Raw genomic sequence first — 10,000 nt, 5'->3', positions numbered from 1 at the left:
TGTTCATATCTCTGCCGCACCACAGAGCGCCATCTGAAGAGTTTCATTTAAACAACATGTGAATGTGCGCGTCTGGTGTGCGACACTGCTAACTGTCATGTGCATCCGGTGTGTGACCCCCTTACATCTGTCTGAGTTATACTGACTATTATTTGAGGGAAATCAACACTACACCTGCCGGAAGTGAAGAGACACGTGTTACTGCTGCATAAAACACAACACACATTTAACAATATACAGACTAAAATAAACCTGTATACAGTGGGGATCGAAGGTTTGGGCACCCTGAATGTGTATTAATGTGCATAAAGAAGATGGAAAATTCTCCATAAGGCACCAAACTACAGATTAGACACTCTTATAATCTGTCAGAGTTCATTTCCATCATTTACACTTTCAAGATTACAGAAAACAAAAAAATGGCATCTGCAAAAGTTTAGGCACCCTGCAGAGTTTATAGCATGCACTGCCCCATTTGGCAAGTGTCTCAGCTTGTAAACGATTTTTGTAGCCAGCCAAGAGTCTTTTAATTCTTGTTTGAGGTATCTTTGCCCATTCTTCCTTACAAAAGTCTTCCAGTTCTTTGAGATTTCTGGGCTGTCTGTCACCCACTGCTCTTTTAAGGTCTAGTCCATAGATTTTCAATTATGTTGAGGTCAGGAGATTGTGAAGGCCATGGAAAAACCTTCAGTTTACGCCTCTTGATGTAATCCACCGTGGATTTTGAGGTGTGTTTGGGATCATTATCCATTTGTAGAGGCCATCCGCTAGAGCCGGCAGCTAGCTCTCTGCAGCTCTCACATGGTCGCCCACTGAAGCTGAGCAGGGCTGAGTCTGGTCAGTGTCTGAATGGGAGACCACATGGGAAAGCTAGGTTGGTGTTGGAAGTGGTGTTAGTGAGGCCAGCAGGGGGCGCTCAGTGTGGTCTGTGTGAGTCTTAACACCCCAGTATAGTGAAGGGGACTCTATACTGCTCAGTGAGCGCTGTCTTTCAGATGAGATGTTAAACCGAGCTCCTGACTCTCTGTGCTCATTAATAATTCCAGGATGTCCTTCAAGAAAGAGTAGGGGAGTAACCCCGGCATCCTGGATGAATTTGCCCACTGGCCTCCTAACCATCCCCATATCATAATTGGCTTCATCACTCTGTCTCCTCTCCACCAATCAGCTGGTGTGTGGTGCGCGGTCTGGTGCAATATGGCTGCCGTCGATAGGCGGAGTGTGTGTAAGGCTGGGAAGGCTTAGCCTCCCCCTGGCCAGAGACCACAGAGATAGCAACAAAGAAAAAACTGCATTGAAAACATGTAACTGGTGTAGGCGGAATATGATGTTGATGATTAACACAACACTTTAGTTTTTAAGTTTGTCAATCAGATTTAAAGCCCCCCTCCGCACTGCACTGATGAGCACTGTGTTTTGACTGGAGTAGAAACTCCAAAACTAAATCAAAAGTGCTGGCCAGCGGACTTTTCTGATTGGCTGGTCAATGACAATAATAAAATGACAAATGAGTATTGGGAGAGAGGTATGATAATATATTACTCTGGTTTAACTTGTTTTCAGCATTAAATGAAATGCCTTATTGTGGTAGTTGTAATGTAGTAATCTTGTTTAGGCGATGGTTTGGAGAACTCGTTTTACATTTCAGAGGTCTGAGAAATATAACAGGACATGTTGATCTTATTTGCAGTGTTGGGGGAAGGTCATAGCCCTACGTTACAATCTAAGTAGCTAAATGTGTTACCTAATTACTTTTTAAGGAAAGTAATGTGACAATATGTGTTATTTATTTATTTATAGGCGTTTTTAAGAGTAGTTTTAGGCTTATTACACTGCTTATTTGCAGTTCTCAAGCATAAACCTATTTTTCATTAATGGGCATGATTCAGTATACTTGTACTTCACTTTTTCATCAGCTGTAGGCCTTTAGATTATTTGGTTGCATTTGAAACTTTTGAAACTCCACTCTTCACTCGTCATCATTACTGATCTGTATGCGCCACCTACTGGCGGATAATGATTTTGCATTTTAATTTTACGAAGTGTTTTCTACAGGGGTGATTAAAGCAGCATAATGTCACGGAGTCAAGATTTTAAATGATGTTTTAATTAGTATTTTGTAATAATATAAATCTAATTTAAACAAACAATTACTCATGCTGGTTAATAGCTACTAGATCAGCTTTACTTTGCAACGGTTGCCTCTAATCTAATTGCCAATAACTTTCCCACAGCCCCTGATAATGCAAATAAACACCTGGTTTATGTTGTCATATTTTTATGGTCTTTTTTGTTGTTTCTAATTTTAAAAAATAAATAAATTCAGTATCCGAATCCCAGTTTAAAAATGCTTATATTTATATATTTCTCGCTGAATTACAAGTTCAGTTTTCGACTGGCCTCGTGACAAAGTGAATGATTTCAGTTATTGACACATTTCTGCTATTTATTTATTTATTTATTTTTGCTAAAGGGTTTGGAGACTCAAAAATGTCACTTGTTAAATCAATTACTGTATGACCAGAGGTCATTTGTTGAATATAATAGACGTTTGTTGATAGGCCGTGCTTTTGTTGAAACCTCTTCTTGGTCAGGCGCAAATCTTTTTAAATGCATTAAAGGGCAGCGCATATATTAGCCTTACCCTGGAGTTTGTTCACCATCCGCCTGTGCTGCCGTCGCCTCATCCAGGTGGATGCTCCACACTGGTGGTGGATGAGGAGATTCCCCCCAATGTGTAAAGCACTTTGAGTGACTAGAAAAGAGCTATAGAAATGTAAGGAATTATTATTATTATTATTATTATTGTTGTTGTTGTTGTTGTTGGTTAACTTCAGCTTTTTCACAGATGGCATCAAGTTACCATCCAAAATTTGCTGAATCTGTATTGAATCCATTTTTCCTTCTACTCCTGAAATGTTCCCTGTGCCACTGGCTGCAATACAGCCCCAAAGCATGATTGATCCACCCCCATGCTGAACAGTTGGACAGAGGTGCTTTTCATTCAGTTCTGTGCCCTCTCTTCTCCAAACGTACCTTTGCCACTCCGGCCAAAAAGTTCTATTTTAACCTCACCGGTCCACAGAACTTGCTTTTAAAATGCATCAGGCTTGTCTTTATGTTCATTTGCAAAGTTTAAGCGCTGCTTTTTGTGGTGAGGAGGTAGAAGAGGTTTTCTTCTGATGACTCTTCCATGAAGACCATATTTGTTCAGCCATCTCTTTATAGTGGAAAGGTGTACCACAGCTCCAGTGTCTGCCAGATCTTTCTGGAGGGATCGTGCAGTCAAACATGGACTTTGCTTTTCGTCACAGTCCTGCGAGCTGTACTGTCTGATATTTTTCTTGGTCTTCCAGATCTTGCTTTTACCTCCACTGTTCCTGATCACTGCCATTTATTAATTACATTCCGAACAGAGGATATTGGCATCTGAAAACACTTTGCTATCTTCTTATAGCCTTCTCCTGCTTTGTGTCAACTATTTTCAGTTTCAGTTTTCTACTCAACTGCTTAGAAGAACCCATGATTGAGAACAATCCATGACACTGTCAGGTCTCAGCTTGCCAAATGGGGCAGTGCATGCTATAAACTCTGCAGGGTGCCCAAACTTTTTAATCTGTAGTTTGGTGCCTTTTGGAGAATTTTCCATCTTCTTTATGCACATTAATACACATTCAGGGTGCCCAAGAAGCTAACCCAAACCTTCAATCCCCACTGTATATATAATCATCCCTTTACTCAACCGCTGCAGTGAACTCAGCCTGAAACATTCACCAAAACACAGTGTGGTTAGTGTTTTAACATGGTTGATTATATTGCAGTGTTCACTATAGTCTTTACTGCAGTAATACAGCACTCTGCTTGCTGCACATATAAATATATCATATAAACAATATTAGCAGATTTACTGATGTGCTGATCAGTCCTCCAGAGGGTCTCATCTTGTGTTAAAGCTGCTGTATGTCAGTTTCTGACTCATCTGCATCATAAAACAGCATCACATGTGTGCAGATATTCAGAAACATGCTCAGTGAACATCCTTGATTATCTGAGAAATGATGCTGAAGTCAGATATTCTGCTGTGATCATGTGTGTTACGTGCTGGAGCGGCTGTCTGTGTTTTGGTCTCTTTAACCCGCCCACTGCCAGTTTAGCCAATTATATTCCAGCAGCCCGGGTTGCCAGATGGTGGAAAACAGCGTATTTCAGTCAGTTAGGAAGGCTCTCAGAGTGCACGTCTGTGACTGAAATGCGCCCTCTGGTGGACAGTAGCAGACTCTGAAATGAGACGCAGATTCAGAGTTCTACATGAGGTTATTAATTAGCTAATAATATTAATATTAGGAGTGTAAACATCAGGTGAGCAGGTCACACTGTAACCGCGAGTCCTAACAGCACGCTACATGACGAGACGCACAGTGATGAACAATTAGGCTGTTTGCAGCAGACGAAATAACCACAGAAAGGTAAATTCAGCCAATCAGAAGCTGAGAATAGTGCACTCACTGCACTCCAGCACAACGCTCAGCTTTATAATCTAATGAACACACATTAAAGCTCTTTAAGATGATTAAATGTAGATGCTGAATCACTGAGATGTGTTGCTTTGCTCTGAGTCTCAGTTCTAGAGTTCAGTTTCAGACGGGTTATTGTATTCTCCAGATCTGAGCTGATCTATCTGCTGCTGCTTTCAGTATATGGTGATAAATGTCCTGTAAAACTCACATTATTAGCATTAAACACTGAATAAAGCACATGAGCTGTAGCTGAGCTGATCAGTGTCAGTGTTCTGCTGTTCAGCTGTAACAGAAGCTGTGTCTAATATATCAGTTTCAGCTGTTGTTAGGACTAAAACTCCTTTAATATGGAGAATATTCCCTATATCAGTCTCCTGTTGCTTTCATATAGAACACAAGATAAATCGCCAGGCTTGCTTCTGTTGGTCGTCAATCTGGCAACCTGCGCTTGCATGTGTTTAGATCTATGAATGCAATACCTAGTTCAACCACTGGGCGTCAGACGTAGATACTGCACCTGTAAATCTCTCATTGGTCAATAATCATTGCTCTGCTCTGTGATTGGCTGTCAGCACATCTGTGATCGTCCATCATTGCAGTATATCTCACAGCCTGCTTTACTAACATGTGTGATGGTGCAGCGGGCTACAGAAATGCAGGATCTGTTATATTATTCATGATTCATGTCATATGATCAGTGTTGGGGTAAATTATTCTTAAATCGTAAATCACCATCAGGGGCAACACGGTGGCGCAGTAGGTAGAGCTGTCGCCTCACAGCAAGAAGGTCTCTGGTTCGAGTCCCGGCTGGGTCAGTTGGTGTTTCTGTGTGGAGTTTGCATGTTCTCCCCGTGTTGGTGTGGGTTTCCTCCGGGTGCTCCGGTTTCCCCCACAGTCCAAACACATGCGCTATAGGAGAATTGATCAACTAAACTGGCCGTAGTGTAATGAGTGTGTATGGGTGTTTCCCAGTCCTGGGTTGCAGCTGGAAGGGTATCCGCTGCGTAAAACATATGCTGGATAAGTTAATGGTTCATTCCGCTGTGGTGACCCCTGATTAATAAAGGGACTCAGCTGAAAATGAATGAATGAATGAGTGAATGAATGTTACCATCAATCTACAGCTCTTACACTCATTTTTTAAGTGATTTAATTATAATGTGACTTTACCCCACACTGAATACAGATAAGTGTGTGTGTGTGTGCGTGTGTGTGAATATAATAAGCTCTGCGTTTAAACTGTTCAACACCTGCCCTGAGATCAGCCGGAAGTTGACAGATGCGACTCTTCTGCAGGCCGAAAGTGTGAGAGAGCGAGGTGTGTGAGAGAGCGAGGTGTGTGAGAGAGCGAGGTGTGTTCACACTGCAGGTATGTTTGATTAACACACTCCACAGAATCACTCGAAACAAGGACACATCTCGCGTGTGTGAGAGGTTTTACGTGCGGATGCTGTTGTGCAGTGTGTGTGCGCGTCGCTAAATGTTTATGTTTTGTTTGTTTGTTTGTTTGTTTAATGTGTTCCTCTTTGAGTCCTCGAGTCGCTGCTGTTCAGTATGCTGCAGTGATAGTAATGTGTGTCTGATTCAGGGACTCCTTTTAGAAACAGCAGAGATGATCAGGGGAGTTAACTTACCGTCTGCTAAACCCTGAACTCTCGGCTGACTAACCCAAAACCTGCTTACCGTGAGTATGTCGGTTCCAAAACAGCTGATAAGAGTTAGTTAAATCAACCTGCTGAAGATAACCGCGGGTTATTGCGCGTGCACGGCCCATACCTGAAGGCATTTCAGTAGATCACCGAATTCACGAGTCACTATAGAGAGTCACGGTGAGAAAGACGCACACTGCAGAGGTTTTAATCACAGATTACACATCTGCATCAATGATATACAAGATAGTAAATAGATAAAAGAAACAATAAATAATCAGAAAATGCGTTAGTTCATTAAATTACACACGCCACCCTCCCTTTTATTGTAATGAATGATTGAACTTCTCTTTAGCATGCATTTTGAGTATGGTATGTAACCATTCATGCATTTCATTTCCTGCCATTCATTTCTTAAGGCCACAGTACTAATGTGCATTGACTAGTATATAAGGCTTATAGTAAACTGTAATCCTTCTGGAGCTAGAAGAACTGTGTCCAAAGTCATAATTAAACACAGAAACACTCTCTGAAGTGTATTTGATTGCTGGAGCTGTGTTAAACACTCTAGATTATTCTTTCCGTCATGCAGCTAATAGAAAGGAGGCTGAGGCCTGTCTGACTGCTGTGGGCCACAAGTTAGAGGAGCTGCTCTGTCCTTTAATAAAGGCTCATCAGTGGTTGGGTTATTTGACTTAAATCACACAATCTGTCACTGATGTAAGTGATTGTTGTCGGGTAGCTTTAGGTTCTTCTTATGCTTTTTGTTCTGCATGCAGATGAAGTTCCTTCTGCCTCAACAAGCAGTGTAAGAGTTTGTCTGCACTTGTCCATATTTAAATTTCACTATCGTATCACAAAACAATCTTTTATTTATTTATTTAAAATCTAAAGTAGCTGTATAAGGTCCATCTTCAAAGATAAATAAAGTCACATGAGCATCACCTTAAGCTGAGAAATGTTCATGTTACACGTTGAAAGGTGCGTGTATAAAGCAATCTACAAGAAATAAAGAAATGAACAGTGCTTCAGACCAAACTATTTAATTAAACATATTTTTGACATTATATTTAATTATATTTCTTAGCACTCTTCCATCTCTTTGGTCTGCTTGGGTCACTGAGGTTTGCTCTGGGTCAGGCAGGCAGGGTGTCATCATATAAGACAGAAAAGGGAATCCTCTGTCCTCCAGCAAGTAACAAATGTAGTGTCCAGTAATGATTCAAGTGGATAATACAAATATACTAGAAAGAAACCTTATTTAACGCAACATTTGCTTTACACAATGTTTTTTTATTTGTATTATCCACTTGAATCATTACTCCCTGAAATCAGCCTTTAGCCTCATAGTGATGAGGTGGGGTCATCTTCACTTATGAGCTGGTTAGTGGAAGCAGTAATCAGTTTAACAGTTGAAACACCAAAAGATTAAGCACAGAAAATTAAGTTGTACCTGTACATTTACACTATGGACAGATTTCATATGATCAGTGTCCTTTAGTGACTGATGGAGCTTTAAGACAGGCTGAAATTAATGCACACAATAGCATTTAAAAACCCTGAAAAAAAGAGATATTAAAAATGTATAAAGTGTGTGTGTGTGTGTGTGTGTGTGCGTGCGTGCGTGTGTGTGTGTGTGTTATGTTTAAGGTCGTATATGTTTAAAATAAACGCGTCTCGCTCGCTGTGAGCGGCTGTGTCTCATTTCAGAGCTCCCTCAGTTCTCGTAGTTGCCATGGCAGCACACAACATAATCGATGCGTCTGTGCTCGACCTTCAGGGTTTGGCGACTGTAACGTGCGCGAGCAGATCTCTAGATCACTTCAGCTGAGCTCAGATCAGTCAGATCATGATCTTCACCTTCTGATGTGGAACCAGTTTAAGTGTGTATGTGTAGTTCGGCTCACTGCAGTCTGGTTTTTGGCTTTAATCCCGCTTTTCTTGACCCGTGTTATGAAACCGCCCCTGGCCTGTGTGTCTGCTTGTGTAATGGATTATTTCATACAGCGTTAAATGAAGTGTTCAGTTTGTGCAGGAACGGCCGCTTTAAACTTCCTGTTCAGCAGGAAGTGCTGCTGGTAAGAGTGTTGATGTGTTGCTGACACTGAGCTTTCTGTATACACACACACACACACACACTGCGAGCGTTCACAGCTCCAGAAATATCACCGTTTACTCATTCTGACAGCTCCAGAGAGGGCTGTGCTGGGATCTCTGGGTTAACTGTTGATTCATTTCCAGGGTTTCCTGACATCCTGCTAGGCTACATGCTAACCAACAAAAGCTATATATTGCATGCTAGAACTAACATGGTTCAAATGATGGATCTGCCACAGAGAAACTACAGTTTAGGGAAACACTCGTCACTACAGCGCTCTTCCCAAACGATGCATCATACTATGATGGTTCAGCCGTGAGTTACATTATTGTTTGAAAAACGCACCCCAGACTGACTGTTTACACAGGGGCTGTTTCTCAATGTGTGTTCTTCAGTGGTCTCGCGTCCTCGTGTTCTCCTGTAACGTCATCATCAGCTGCCAAAGTTCAGTTCCAATACTCAAGACCACAAGAACGGAGGACGCGTGAAACTTCCCAGATGTGTTGTTGATACGGAGGACGCACCGATGCAGACTTGAGCAGCGATTTCGCTCTAGAAGACCCAGAAGTCATTGCGTCTGGAGGTGGGAAGCGCAGCATTTTATATAGGATTATTATTAAAGTTCAGAGATATCACTGATTTACCTCAGGAGTTTTTCATTGTGCAGCGTATCTTCATAATGTTTTTAAGCAGAGTAAATATTGTGAAAAGGGGAAAAACAATACATCGCTGTATGAATGCTGTACTGTTTAAATAATTATCCATTAAAATGTGTGAAGGTCATGTGACCATCAGGAAGAACGCCGCACCTCATTCCTCACAGGACGCGTTCGCTGTTCTCGCGGTCTCCCGAGTTCGTTTTTCTGAGGACACCTGGCCAGACCGCTCTCCACAAGAACCAAGTCCATTCTCTGTGTTCTTTAATTGAGAACAGCCCACGTGAGGTTGAAGAGGCGTGACACTTTTACTGGTGATGTGGTGCCGATCCACCAATCACAGCACATTATGTTAGCCGACCAATCAGAGCCTCTTGAGGGCTGTCAGAGTAGCTAGGGAATATGGCAGCGGTGTTGATGTTAGCGGAGCAGCTGTATATAATCAGAGTCAGAGATATGAACACATGAGGTGATGTCTACAGGTGAAGCATGAACACACACACTGCTCTGCATCTCAAACACAACCGAGCCGAACAAACACACTCTGGAGCAGCGCTTTAACACATCATCAGTGTGTGTTCAGTTCCTCCTCCTGACCCCTCTCCTGTGCCGTGTCTCCTGAACTCCTCTGTGTGTGTGTGTGTGTGTGTGTGTGTGTGTGTGTGTGTATTTCTGGCTCTGCTAATTGAGCAGTAATGGATGAAGAGGAGGCTCATTACTCTTCCTCAGTGCAGATCTGCATTAAACGGCTCGATCAGCCGGACTGCAGGTCTGTGTCAGAGGTGTAACAGATGAGGAGGACTGGAGACATTAATAATCCTGATAACTTCATTTATGCGTGCAGAACCGGCCGGCGTTTGAGCTGAGACCCTCACCACTGCTGCTCTTACTGTGTGTAATTGATGAGTGGAGCAGAACACACCTGCAGAACACACCTGCACGCAGCAGCTCGCTACCGGAGTCTGAGGTCCGTGTACACTGATGTGTGTTAGCTGTAAAGAGTCCTGCTGTGGTTCCTCCGTCCGCTCACACTACCCCAGAGTGTTCCAGCTCTGATACCGGAGTGTTCTGGAGCCGCTG

This window comes from Danio aesculapii, chromosome 10, assembly GCF_903798145.1.
Source record: "Danio aesculapii chromosome 10, fDanAes4.1, whole genome shotgun sequence".
In the NCBI taxonomy this organism is placed as follows: Eukaryota; Metazoa; Chordata; class Actinopteri; order Cypriniformes; family Danionidae; genus Danio; species Danio aesculapii.
Note: the sequence above shows the minus strand (reverse complement) of the source record.